We start from the raw sequence: 15,332 nt of genomic DNA, 5'->3' as shown, positions 1-15,332 counted from the left end.
TCATGCATTTTTCAGCATATCGGCTATGCAAAGATGTTTATATTCGTCTCCTACTCAGCCATGTTTCATTTAAATGGGGTGAAAAATGTCTTCAAAAAGTTTAATTAAATAAAATAGAAACATGGAAATCAAAGTTAACTGCAAACGGCTTTCTTTAGAGGTGTTTTTAAAGGGGGATAGAAATACAGATTCCATAAATAATAAGGGAGGAAAATAAAAGCCAACGAGGAAACGAAATAAATATTGTTATCTCGACTTCTTGCTGTTTCAACTCCAAGTGTATTTTTATCTCGTATTATATTTTTAAAAATCCAGAAGGAAAAATGTCAGGAGATGACAACCTTAAACGGTTCATGGATACTGAGTTAATCTAAAACCTTTAGCAATAAAGAAAAAAAAACTTCATTTAAAGAAGGAGTTTCTTTATTTAACAAAAAAAGCTGTAGGGTTGCATGGATAGATTTAATTCATCATTTTGCAAGCATGCACAATGCAGTTCACAAAGGTCTAACAGCGGCCCCGGCTAGATTCCGGCCCATCCATCTAGGCTCTCTGCTCATACATGCCTGTTTTGATATGCATTGTAACGACAGCAACAATAATGACCTTAACTTGGGTAATCCATTTGTTGACAGCAGGTGATAATTCGGCCTTCCTGATAGTAATCTGTTTTTTTGGCAAACGGAGAGAGGGCTATTTGCCACGTACATTTGTTTTTATGGGAATGACATGTTTTATAAAGCTGGATACGGGACAGTACAGGTGTGGAATTAATTGTCCACGTTGCAAAATATGCTCATGATGGTATGTTAAATCTATGGCACACAGTGGCCCTGACACAATTAAACACTGACTTCCATTAAGTAACCGCAAGCCTGTATTTCCAGTCGTGGCCCTGCTTTCTGCTGAGTAGATGGCTTGGGGCTTCCTTCTGCCGCTAGTTTATGATCTGAGCTCTTTAATTTTCCCAATTCAACGCTTAGGGCCACCAAGACAAACCGCCTGACTTTTAAATAATATATTCCCCTTTTAAATCTCTGCCTCCTACCATTTCCTGGGAGTCCCATTTCCTGTCACCATAATTACAATAATTTGTATGTAGTTCCTGGGATCACATTCCTAATTGAGTCCTAAATTGGTTAGCCTCATGAAGTTATTAATATGCTTTCTTAACCTGCACAAAATACCTATTTTTCTGACTGGGCAAATAATCTTCATTGTTTCATATATTCTTTACCTCTTTTCCTTTGGTTTTAATATCACTATTTCAGTTCAAAACATGAATTTTTTTAACAGAAGTATAACAGCTGAAGGGGAAGATTTGGGTGAGGGGACCCATGAGAGCCAAGACTCAGTGGTATGTGAGCTAGGTCACACACCAATAGGAAGGAAGGACTCCCAATCACTCCGGCACTAAGGAAGAAGTGTGATAAAGCAATAAGGTCATACCACAAAGCTTACACAGGACCAACTGACTACACCCAAGTCAGGCTGATCTAGAACCTTCTAGGCAACCCAAGCGGCTCTACTGTTCTCTGTCCTCTTGCCTGAGCCCCTGAGTGCGGGAATTACAGATGTGAAATCACTCTGTCTCCCTGTGAGAGAATTTTTAAGGGATTATCACAGTCAGACTTCTGTTTTTAGGAACATTGATTTTAGGCAGTCCAAATTAATAGTCTATAGAACTTGTCTAAGCCAGAAATAAATAAGTACAAACATATAAACTAAAGTTATAGCAAAGAGAGAAAAATAGGACTTGAGAATTTTCACCTTCGGGGAAGCTCCTATTCAACTGGAAGATTAAACCAGTTCAATAAAACAGAACAGCTTGAGTGTAGACCAGAACCATGAGCTAGCTTCATGCCTTACTGGAAAAGGGCGACTTGAGTATCTTTTGAGGAACTAAATCTATCATCTGCCTGGGAGAAAGGAGAGCAAAAAAGGGCTCTTTAGACAACCTTACCCCAGGCCTGGCAGCACAGCCATGCTTCACGGTGCAAGGCCTAAAGTCAGCTCAGGGAATCTTCCACTGAAACCTTTTCTTACTATTAGGATACTGGAAAGTCAGATCTACCTCAAACACACATCCATGCTCAATCACTACATCAGCCAGAACCAAGACCCTATGATCAGCGGCATCCACAGGTGTGACCATTGAATGAGATCTCAAGACCGATCGTCTTGCTCTATTGAAGGCATATAATCCCTCCCCGACTGCTTTCTCATTTAAGTGTTTTCTAAATCATGTGTCCGTGAGGCTGTGTGGAGACAAAAATCAATACCCTGACAATTCCTCTTTGTCTCTTCTGACGACACCACCAGGCCATCAGTGCCATACCCTGCGATTTCACACGGGCCCCTTTCAAAGTGCCAGCGATGGGGTTTAACACAATTAGCCAAGACTAATGATTTGACATGCAGAGAATAAAACGTAGTGTTTGGGGTTAAAGCCTTTCAGCAGTCAAGAGGACACAATCCTTGGCACATTTAAAGTTCTCAGGTCTGAAGGGCAGGAGCGATGTGCAAAAATAGTCTGAAGAATTTCACCATTAGGCACGTCTATGTTTATCGGGGAACCGCATGCATGCTGCGAGTGCAGAGAACATACCTGAGAAAGAGGAGCTAGCTCAACGCCACGGAAGCCCTGCTGGGAGTGCGGGTCTTTCTCAGCGGGCATCTCAGGCCCAGCAGCACCTTGCTCTGGAGCCTGGCACGCATCAAAGCCAGAATGAGACAGCAGACAGTGAGTGGTCTTCCTCCATATCCTTGCCAACAGTTGCTGCTTTCGTTTCTCATGTTTATTGCTTTTCTGTAGTAGCTAACTACATAGATGTGGGATAACATCAAATTGTGATTTGGGTGGGTATTTCCCTGATGTGTAGTGACTAAGTTTCCTTTCATACCTGTCAACCACTCTGGGTCTCCTTTGGTGATATGTGTATTCAGGTCTTTGGCCTACAGTTTTCAATTAGCTTTTCTAAGTTAGGATGCAGAGTAGCGGGTTTCATCCTGGCATCATTGTGTGTGCGTCCTTGTACTTGATCCCCATTTGTTCCTTCCCTAGCTCCCCTCACCAGTGTCTCCTCCCCCTCTGGCTGCTCCCTGTCTTCCCCCAGCCAATCCCCACCCTGCCCTTTACTTTCCCATCACAGGAGTCCCACCTCCCTAAATAGCTCCTCCTTCAGAGCAGAAGAGATGGCTTGGTGGTTAAGGGTGCACAGTGCTCTTGCAAAGGACCCAAGTTTGATTCCTAGCACCCACACAGAGCACCTCACAGGAGCCTGAAACTCCAGCTCCAGGGCATCCTGACTCCTTTGGCCTCTGTGAGAACCTGCACTCATGGGCTCTCCCACACACAAGTACACATAAGTCAAAGTAACAAACTAAATCTTTAAAAATCTTCTCCACTCTCCTCATGATTCCTCTTCTAGTTTCATGTTGCACACACACACACACACACACACACACACACAATATTTGGGCTCCATATATCAGAGAAAGCACATGGTATTTGTTTTTCGAGTCTGCTTTAGCCCATTTGGTTATTCATTATTGAGTCTAGAAACTCTTTCCATATTTTTATCCATCAAGGAAAAGGAAGGGACACAGACTCTGTGCTATCACAACGTGGAAGGTGCTGAGGAAAGAACTGCTTCTCACAGCAGAGAATGTGGGAGCAGGAGCTTCTAGAGAACTGTCTCGCATCCTTGAATGTTCTTGCAAGTCTAAGTCTGCGAACTGTGCACACACGTGTAAACACAAACACACACATACACACACACACACTCCTTTCCAATAATGTCCCTTTTACCCTGCCAGCCTTTCTCATCTGCCTGTTGTCTCTTCTGCTGGGTTCCTCCCGACCTCCCTTACAGACATCCACACCTCTCCACAGGCCCCAGAAGTGCCTTCCCCAAGGACCATAAATTCCCTCTGTCCTCACTCTCCTGTCGCAGGCTGGCAGACAGTAGTGCATGTCCAACGTCACCTACCTGTCACTAAAGAGGATGAGACCTGCGACTCCAAAGGCTCCCCACAAAGCCCTAGGCTGCCCCTCCTCAAAACTGGGCCAAGTGAAGCAGAGATAGGCGGCAGAGTGCCACAAGGAGATGGCCCTGATCCGGAGACGGGGAGAGTACTGGATCAGAACATGCCGGCAGCCCTTGTGCTGACCTGCGCCAGGTGAGTCGGAACAGAAATGGGCTCTGAGAACCACCTGGCCTTATGTCACAGGAGACACAGCTTCACCCCATTCCTAACTGGGAATTGCAAAGTATGTCAGTGTCCTCCCAGGGTATCTGCTATGCTAACCACTCTTCCAAACCAAAGAACCAAACAAAACAACGAACTACTGTGAACCTGGTCTGCTCCTCCCTCTCACACATATATACTCAGCCTATTCCCACCCCACCTAGGTTCCCCTCGATACTGGAGAGAAACATCGGCTTGAAACAGTTCCGAGACATTCTCTTCTACAGGACAATGGCAGGCAATGACTCACATCTTCCAGAAACGTCCTCCTGGCTGAACCCTTCCAACTGGGCAGCTGGTCTGCTCCCTCACCAACAGAACAGCTGTCCACTTTCGTAAATATCCAAAACATTCATGTGATAAAAAAAAAAAAACTCTGCAGAGTAGAGGCTGAAAAGATGGTTCTGCGGAAAGAACACTGATCGCTCTTCCAGAGGACCCGGGTTCAACTCCCAGAACCCACATGGCAGTTTACGACTGTCTGTAACTCACTGAATACCTATGGTAAAACACCAATGCACATGAAATATAAAGAGCTAAATAAAGAAATAATCGATAATAAGCAAAGCACCTAGAACCTGTCTCCTTTCTCCTCAGCCATGGAATCAACTCATAGCAGAGAACCTTGGACACCTGCCCCTAACTTCTGCCACGCTAAATTCCCTTGCCTCTTCCTCAGATGAGCACGCTGCTCTCTCAGAGGCGGATAGAGCATTCTTCACAATAGGCTAACCAACCGCCTGCGCCATGAAGGTCAGCACATCTTGGGTCCCCCCGAGGCTCTGTCTGCTGCCCAATGCCTGAGGGACTGACTTCAAATTCCTTGTTCTTCTTACCAAGCATACCCATGACCCCAGCATGCTGGCAAGCACAGGCAGTTTTGCAAGTGCTTTTTGGTTTAAATACTCATCTTAGCTCTTTCTCCCATTGCTGTGGTAAAAGACCCAAATGAGAACAGTTGGGAGGGGGGTTCTTGGCTCACCATCCCAGGTTACCAGGAAGTCGGGAAGTGGCAGTAGCAGGCCTTGAGGGAACTGGTCAGCACACGTGGCAATCAGAAAGAGAAAGCTATAAACGATCAGCTTTCTTGTTTTTTACAATCCAGGGTCCCAGTCAGGAAATGGTGCCACCCACAGGGAGTGGGTCTTCCCACCACGGTTGATGCAATCAAGATAATCCTCACAGGCATGCCCAGAGGTGTGGAGATGACAGTCACCTCAGTTAGCAATTCCCTCCTTTAATCCCCACCACAGCCGCCTCTCACCTGCCTTACACAAGAGCCTCCAACTGACCTCATTCTTGCCCCCTCTCCGGTAAGAAGCCAGACTGATCTTCAGAGAGCATCAATCAGGCCTTGGACTCCCTCTGCTTAAAATGTTCTCAGTGTCTTCAAATATCACTGAAGTAAATTCTAAATTCCCCATGTGGCCTGCAATCCAGCAGGACCTGTGCTGTACGAACAACCTGCGACCTTATCTCTGACCACACCCTCTCCACTCCCCAGACACAGTTGCTGGGTTGACAGTTCTTCCCCTGGGGCCTGTTCTGGAAGCCTCCCTGTGACGACCCCCAGCCTGGACACTTCCCATCTCATGTGTGAGCCATTCTTGCCACAGGTGACCATCTGTTCTGTCATGCGGCCGGTTTTTATAATAGGCACAGCCGTCTTCAGATAGCATCACGTGGTGATGTCATTCTGTCCAGTGAAGCTGGAGCTGATTAGTTTTGCTCTTGCTCTGTACCCAGGTCCTCGAATTGTGCCTGCCATAGGCACTCCCGAAGCATTTTTCGGAAGAACAGTCCCCTAACTCACGCTCTAAAAAATGGGTATTCTTGAGACACTTTTGTTCATAAGACATCCCCCCATTTCTAAGCCCAGAGTACTAATTTCTACCTTGATATTACTTTTCCCCCAATAATAGAAATAATAGCCACCATTTGGCTTTGAAATACCACTCTATATTAAATACCTAGACAATCTGCATTTATTATAGGTCAACCAAAAAAGAACTGGATATTACCTGTCTCCTGTAATTGGATTGTATTTTCTGAAGAATCATGTTATTCTAAAATTTTGCCTTCTAATTTTCTTTGGTATTATATGTTTTCATTCCTTGCAAATAAATGGGCAAATTGTTCCATTTTTGCATGCAGAAATCAGGGGGGAAATACTAAAATCTTAATCAGACTACAAACCTCCTAAAAATGGCCTGACTGGGGTATATTTGAGAATCAGGCTCCTGAAGAAAGCAATAAACATGTGTGTTTTTAGAAAATGCTGGCTGAGCAGTGGTGATGCACTCCTTTATGCCCAGCACTCAGGGAGGCAGAGACAGGGGGATTTCTATGAGTTCAAGGCCAGTCTTGTTTATAGAGTGAGTTCCAGGACAGCCAGAGCTACACAGAGAAACCCTGTCTCAAAAAAAAGAAAATACTATATTGAAACTTAACTCACCAGCAACATATTCTCTGGGAATAAATTCAGAATGGGTTGGCTAGACCAAATAGACTACATCTTCTCAAAATGGCCACTCATATATCTAATCAACATCATTTAATATATCAATACTTTGTCTATTTTGTCTTTAATGTCTTATTAATTCATATAAATTATACATAATAATGGATCATTATGACATTTTCATCCATGTACATAATATATTCCATCATATCCCCTCATCTTCTCTTGCCCCACTCCCACACCCTTTAACCTCCTTCTTCCTCCCAACTAGTCCCTCCTCTGTTCTCATTCAAGTTGTGTGTGTGTGTGTGTTTGTGTGTGTGTGTGTGTGTGTGTGTGTGTGCGCGCATGTGTTATCCCTACTGGGTTTGTTTGGGGTTGTTTGCAGTAAGTTGTGTGAGAGATTTGCTTACAGGAGAATGTTCACCTTACTGGCGGCTATACCACTGCAGAAAATATCTCACTGTCCCCCGTCAACCATTATCTGCAAGTAACAGGGAGATGGGGCCCCAAAAGCTCTTTCCCTCTCCTTGACAGGGTGCTGATGGACCAGTCTTTGGTAGATTTTGTGCAGGTACTCACAGCAGCTCTGAGTTCAAGGGTGCAGCAGCCATGTCATGCCCTCTAGGAGAATTCTATCCACTCCTTCCCCTCCAGTTCTTGTCCCTTCTCCCATAATGTCCTCTGAGTCTTGGTGTGTTGGGGGTGATACAGACATCCCACTATATCTGAGCATTCAACGGTCAGTTATGCTCTATCATTTGCCCCCCCCGCATACAACTGCCTTCATTACCCCTTGTGTTTGCTCCCTCCATGCCAAAGGTGTTTCTATGCCATCTCGAGTATGATCTCACTTAACTCCTAATGTCGGAAAGTAGGTGTTGCAGGTCCATCTCACAGATCAGAAAACAGGATTAGTAAAGTGCAAACCCAACTGTTACATCTAGTCTCATTCGCTCTGGAACTTTCCTGTGGAACGATTTCACGTTAGGGAGGCTACAACGTTAGAGCGATACAGAATCCTCCTACAAGACTGCCTAGGAAGACAGAAAGATAGGAAGTCTTTTCCTGGTAGAACTGAAGGGACAACACTCACTAGCAAAATTGATGGCAGCATTAATAACACCCTTGTTGAATTTATCACTATGAGTAACCTTTCTCTCTTGCCTTGATTTTATAAACACTGCATATTAAACCTGGGCCGAGTGCCTACAGTAATCTTGGAAGAAAGTATTTCATTGTCGGAATATCTGGCCATTTGAAGAAAACAACTTGTCCCAAGTTCCTACATTTACCAGTGTTTTCATGGCCCAATGACAATGCAGTAACCTGCTTTTTCCTGCCTCATGAATGACCATCCACGGATACCACTTCCGCTATGAATGATGTTATCGGAAACCAAAAACTGTCTAAGAAAACAGTGATTTCTTCTCTGAACTCTTCTGAGTCTGCTTAAAGGCAGGACACACCGGGCATTTGAAGAGAGCCAGAGATAGCATAGTAGTGGGGAAGACAAGGGAAGCAGGCCACCAGCACTTGAGTCTGCCTTCCTAATCAAGTAACTACTTGATTTTCACTGTTTCGCCCATTCCAAACACAAGCCATAAACTCTGGTTTCATGTTTGCATAAAAATGGATATTATTTCTATATTTCTGTTGAATCTTATTGACCAGAATTTAATTAACCCTCACATGAGGATATTAAAGTTTTCTTAAACACTCAGGGTTTTTCCCATCTTCTACTGGAGTTACCCTAAGTCCTGTTAGCTATTTCTTTTTAAATAACTGAGTATGTTTTTAAACACTGGCTGATATTTAAGTCACACAGGATCCTAATGACACTTTCAAAGTCATTCTCTCTATACATTGTAGTGCAAATTATAATTGGTTTTAATAATAAAAACCCCAAGTCAGATAGAGGGGTAAATGCTGGAAGATCCAAGAAGCAGAGCAGCCAATCTCTGGCTCTTACCTCTTCAAATCCTCAGGGTGAATGGGCTGTCCTGTCTCTAGGAATCCTCAGACTGAATGCTATCTCTACAAAACCTCAGACTGAGTTCTGAGCTCTTCCCAGTTATAGCTGTCTCTCTCCCCAGGCATATCACTCCTATCTCTACCTCCTGAGTGCTGGGATTAAAGGTAACACCACCACTGCCTGGCCTCTATGGCCAACTACCAGCTAGCTTCGCACTCAGATCACTAGGCAAGCTTTATATGTTAAAGCACAAACAAACTATCACCACAACACATGTATACAGATCAGTGGCTAAATTATTTTTATCTGATCTTGCCTGTGATATGGCCACTACATTCCATGCTATGGAATCATCGGACTATATAGTATATTATCCTCCACGTTCACTTGACTGGCCCACAATGCCCAAAGGTTGAACTAATCATTATTCTGGATATTTCTGTGGCAATGATCAACATTTAAGTGAGTGGCTTTGAGCAAAGAAGATTCCCCTCTTTGGGATGGTGAACTTCATCCAGTCTGAGTGAGAGTTCCTTGTAATTTGTAATTTAAGGTGTGGCTTTTCCTGCATCTCCAACCTGACAGCCTACCCTGCAGGTTTTGGACTTAGGAGGTCTCTCTGAATGGCATGGGCCAATTAATTACTAACTGATCCAGTAAATGATAGATAGATAGATGATAGATAAATAGATAGATAGATAGATAGATAGATAGATGATAGATAGATAATAGATAGATGATTAGATAGATAGATGATAGATAGATAGATAGATAGATGATAGATAGATGATAGATAGATAGATAATAGATAGATGATTAGATAGATAGATGATAGATAGATAGATAGATAGATAGATAGATAGATAGATAGATAGATAGATAGATGATAGATAGATGATAGATAGATGATAGATAGATAGATAGATAGATAGATGATAGGTAGATGATAGATAGATGATTAGATAGATAGATAGATAGATAGATAGATAGATAGATAGATAGATAGATGATAGATAGATAGATAGATAATAGATAGATGATTAGATAGATAGATGATAGATAGATGATAGATAGATAGATAGATAGATAGATAGATAGATAGATAGATGATAGATAGATAGATAATAGATAGATGATTAGATAGATAGATGATAGATAGATAGATAGATAGATAGATAGATAGATAGATAGATAGATAGATAGATGATAGATAGATGATAGATAGATAGATAATAGATAGATGATTAGATAGATAGATGATAGATAGATGATAGATAGATAGATAGATAGATAGATAGATAGATAGATAGATAGATAGATAGATAGATAGATAGATGATAGATGATAGATAGATGATAGATAGATGATAGATAGATAGATAGATAGATAGATAGATAGATAGATAGATAGATAGATAGATAGATAGATAGATGATAGGTAGATGATAGATAGATGATTAGATAGATAGATAGATAGATAGATAGATAGATGATAGATAGATGATAGATAGATAGATAATAGATAGATGATTAGATAGATAGATGATAGATAGATGATAGATAGATAGATAGATAGATAGATAGATAGATAGATAGATAGATGATAGATAGATGATAGATAGATAGATAGATAGATAGGTAGATGATAGGTAGATGATAGATAGATGATAGATAGATGATAGATAGATGATTAGATAGATAGATAGATAGATAGATAGATAGATAGATAGATAGATAGATAGATGATAGATAGATAGATAGATAGATAGATAGATAGATAGATAGATAGATAGATGATAGGTAGATGATAGGTAGATGATATGTACATGATAGATAGATAGATAGATCTTGTCTTTTTCTTTAGAATAACACAGACTAATTCACACGATTCTAACATCATTGTCATTTGCACGTGTCCCATTTCTTTAGTTAACAGAGGCTGTGCAATTGCACAGCAGGTCTGGGGAGTTCCACCCTGTCCGTCTTCTGTCATTCTGTACTGGTTAGAATCCTGTTGTGAATGAGTGAAGTCCAGAATCGTTCCATACCCATGTTAGTGGTGAGCCTAAAAGCACAGAACCTGAATTGGCTGCTCTTCTCTACATTATAAATCTTGAGATCATCATGTCTCTGGCAGAGCGTGTTCTCAGGATTGCTAATTTTACTTCTTTTTTCCATAACCAGAGAAAAAATGGAGGATTTGGTCAAAGTAGTGCCTATGTATCAGAAGATTTGCTGTTCCATGACTTAGAAGACATGAAGGCAAATGTCCTACCTTCAAAGAGCTTAGAACCTAGAAAAGCAGATAAAAATGGTGGCCAAAAAATATAGTGACACTTGTTATTGGTCATTTTACAAAGGCATGGAGAGTTAGGCCTTATCACTAGAACCACATTGTTTAATGTGTGCGCATATTTCATGCTTGCATATGTGGTTGCAGGCATACGCACACCCTGGCACGTGTATCAAGATCAGAAGAAAACATCAAGTATTAGTCTTCACCTTCTAGGTTAGTTAAGGCACGTTCTCTTGTTAACAACAAGGTACATCAGGAGAGCTGGCCCAATAGCTTCTGAGGACTCTATGCTCTCTGCTTCCCATCTCTCTAGAGCAGAGCAGAGATTAATAACAAGTGCGCCATGTTGGGTTTCTTTTTTTAAAGATTTGTTTATTTTTATATATATTGGAGTTTTGCTTGCATGAATGTCTGTGTGAAGATGCCAAATCTGCTGGAACTGGAGTTACAGAAAGTTGTGAAATGCTATATGGGTGCTGGGAATTGAACCAGGTCCTTTGGAAAAATGGCCAGGGCTCTTAACCGCTGAGTCATCACTCCAGCCCCACCATGTCCAGTTTTATGTAGGTGTCCACTGAGTCTGCTCCTCAGCTCGCAATGTAATGAAGTTGAAAATGCCTGATAGGAAGTGATAGTTATACTAATGGCATTATTTTGGTTAAGTTTATATTGAAGTCTTAAGAATGTGGTGGGATGGGAAGAAAGGGTCTTTGCAGATCTAATTATATTCATAGTGGAAAAAGTGTAATATCCCCTAATACAACATGACCAGGGTTCTCATAAAAAGGGAAACTTGGGCAGAAATATATAGAAAAGGAGTATTCTATGCAATGCAGGGTAAAGGTGACCATCTTCAGGAAAAGAAGAGAAGCCTTCTGGAAAATAAACCAAACTGCCAACATCTCAGACTTCCAGCCTTCAGACTCCAGTAAGGTAAATACTAATGGTTTAGGATGCCCAGTTTCTGGAACTTTGCTACACTGGCCCTAGAAAAGGAATGCAAAAGTCAAGAGCGAGAGAAACATGTTGAGCAGCAGTAGAAGACATAGACAAATGAGAGCACCACCATCAAGGCGACATCATCCTGGCTTGATGGCTGGCCATGATTAAAAGGGAGAGCATGAGAGATGTGAGCCAGTTAGGGTTATGGATGCAGTGAGCTAGAAAGTGGCTACCCACTTTGCCACACAGGCACAAAACTTCTTTACGGTATGTATGTCTTTAAAGGTGCTCCCAAAGACAGACTCCCCCATCAACAGTTAGAGTGCCTTCCTCTCCCCAAGTCTGAGCCTGAAGCTGCCCCTGTGATTTTCTCTGAACAGTAGGATGAACTAGAGGCAATCTCCTATGAGCACCAATGCAAGTTTCCTGAGACCTCCCTCACTCTTCCTGCTCTTCTTAGGAATCCTGTGATCGCTAGCATCGAGTAAGTTAGAGCTAACTTTTGAACGATGGACACTGGACCCACAGATCAGTTAGCCCCATTCCCTATTAGTAGCCAGTCATCTGCCACCACAGGCAAAATTACCAGCTGCTGGCTGACCGCAGACTCAAATGAACCAACCGAATACAGCAGAAGAACCACCCAGGTGACCTCAACCCACGTTCTTGATACATATGATTATGCGTCTATACACTTACACATGGATGCTGTTGTAGACTAGTCTTGGGGTGGGGTGACTTCTAGTATACAGCAAAAAGTAATGGCACTGTAGGATGAATATTGTTGCCTTCTACCCAAATAAGTAACTCAAGAACAAAGCAATGTGGATAGAAATTCTGCCTTCAACGTCCTGCGTAACAACTATCAGTGAGACTGTTGAGCACTTCGCTGGTTACATAATCCTGACACACACACGAGAGAAGGCTTACCTGGAATACAAATCTGAAAGACTGTGAGGTGGCTGATTTCCATGCATGGGAGGTTCCTATAAATGAATATGGACAAAATGAAGGGGGAATCAATTCATAGTGAGAACTAGGAATGATCAACATTTCAGATCAGATCAAGCAAGACAGTTAAGAAAGGAGAGAAGACACAGTGATAGATAGAAGCACCACAGAGAAAAACAGGCTATTCTTGGCAGAGTCAAATTATTGATACCTCAAAAAAAATATAGGGCTGAGTCAAGCATGGTACTTCTTTTCTTTAATTCCAGCACTCCAGAGGCAGAAGCAAGCAGAGTTCTGTAAGTTCCAGGCCAGCCCAGACTACACAATGAAACTCTGTCTAAAAAAATAAGATGGGGAGGCTAATAAAATTACAGCATTTGTGGTTGAAGAGAAGGCTTGAGCTTGCCGTAGAAGCCTAATAACCTGTTTTCTGATCCCTGGACCCTACGTTTCAAAAGAGAACAAAAACACATCTTGTATCTGTCCCTCCAGGTCTCTGATCTGAGATGGGGGATGAGAGCACTGTGGGGCAGCTGTCCTGGACACACAGTGCAGCAACAAACAGAAAGACTCTGCCTCTAACTAAAGTGGAAGGCAGAGAATTAACTTCTGAAAGCTGCTCCCAACCTCCACAAGCATGCTAAGACATGTGTATTCTCTCTCTCTCTCTCTCTCTCTCTCTCTCACACACACACACACACACACACACACATATACACACATACCACAACACACAAATATTTAAGAAGAAAAGAATCCCAACATTTATGAATCAGGACAGCATTGGCAGAATACCAGCAAAGTATTGAAGGCCATATTCATCTTAGAGGTCACTAATTAGTGAATTAAGGGAAGGATTTAAAATCATGAGCAAATACGGTTCTCTGGCTGAGTCTAGCACAAATTTATCACCCTGCCTTGCACATTATCTGCCTCTCGCTCTAAAAAACCCATGAGCTACAGAACACAACCAACCTCAAGTATAGAGAGATTGATGTCATTAAAACTTATGGTCTCCAGTATAAGCTGAGCCTTTCATTCCACACAATAAAAGGAAGAAGGGGGAAGACAACCCTTGGAAGAAGGTGAAAGGCTCACAGAGGAATGTCTTAAAAGAAATTTGGATGCATTTTTTTTTCTAGCCTTATTGAATCAGGAAGTCATAAGGGATGGATCAAAGTCTAGAAGATGGAAAGAGGTTATTGTGTCCACAGCTCAGGTGGAAGGAAAGTTAAAGTGGTGGTCTAGAGATAAAAGACCAGAAAAATTCATACTGGATGACTAAGAGGAGACCAATGAAGGTCAAGGGAGTCAAGGGTAACAGACAGAGTGTTTGAGGTCGCAGATACAGACAGTGAATGGTGCTGAGGTTGAGGACAATACAATTCAGTGCCATTCTTTGGAATAACTGGTTTTTACCAACCCCATGGCTTGCATGATGAAGCAAATAAAGCAGTTTGGCTTGACTGGCAGAAGACTGGGATTTTATGGACAGACATAAAAGGGTAAGAGATTGTGGTCTTTAAGGCTTAGACAGGACAGCAGTTTAAGTGATAGATCCTGAGATTGTTCACTCATTAAAAGGGAGTAGGGGCAGGAGGATGGCTGACGATTGGGAAGAAGGGAGAACAGTTCAGGGATCCGAGCGCTCGTAAATAAACATTCAAGGAAGCTAGAGGTGGGGCTGTAAGACTGTCACCAGGCGTGGTTTTAGCCAGGTGTGGCTAGACCAGAGCCTGAGGTTCCAGAAGCAGAGGTACTCCAAAGGACGGTGTGGCTGGGCTGCCTGAGCGCAGAGCGGTGAAAGGTTGCGACTGTGAAGCTAAGCCACCAGCTAGTCCTCCACGTGTGGATGCTAAGACTGCCTTGGGGGTAGAAGCTCGAGTAGTGGAGTAGATGGCACAGGCAAGCAGCTCAGCCCTTGGGGAGAGAGGGAGAATCAGGGAGCTGAGCAAACGGTTAGCAAGAAAGCAAGGAGTGGAGTATGTCTGGGGAGAGTCGTGCAGCTTTTTGCCCTGGAACCTGGTTTCAAAGTTCCTCTAGGCCTAAAGGGTGTGGACAAATGAATAGTCCCCGTTCTCTTAGCCTCTGGACTTTCCTAAGGAAAAATCAGATACAAGTCATAGAGAAAAAGAGTGAATGTTAAAAGGACAGGATCCCACAAATCTGTGACTGTCAACTGAGGAAGAGGAACAACCTGGAGAGCAACCACGGTGACTGGTTCTGTGCCACATGGGCACCTTTGGTTTTGTTTAAGGATCTTCTTTTCACAGAAATATTTATGGCTTGTCACGGGGGCCAAGGGGGACAGTCCACACCAGAAACACGATACATTGCAATCTTCTGCAATGTCGGTCTTAGAATTTCCCGGGGATGACATAAGATCCTAACTTCTTGTCCTCAGTGTAAGTAGCTCACTGACGAGAAAGATATTTTTCTGTATATCTTAGCAGAATG

The 15,332-nt window shown here is 42.6% G+C and overlaps 1 protein-coding gene across 1 annotated transcript in view; it reads right to left on the bottom strand.

Annotated features, from left to right (window-relative positions):
* Window positions 1-15,332, bottom strand: part of Ppargc1a (PPARG coactivator 1 alpha) — a 629,633-nt gene that overhangs the window by 599,834 nt on the left and 14,467 nt on the right. The gene's annotated exons all lie outside the window — the stretch shown is intronic.

This window comes from Microtus pennsylvanicus, chromosome 12 (genome assembly GCF_037038515.1).
Source record: "Microtus pennsylvanicus isolate mMicPen1 chromosome 12, mMicPen1.hap1, whole genome shotgun sequence".
Taxonomy (NCBI): domain Eukaryota; kingdom Metazoa; phylum Chordata; class Mammalia; order Rodentia; family Cricetidae; genus Microtus; species Microtus pennsylvanicus.
The sequence above is the reverse complement of the archived record's forward strand: the minus strand, read 5'-3'. Positions and strand labels throughout refer to the sequence as shown.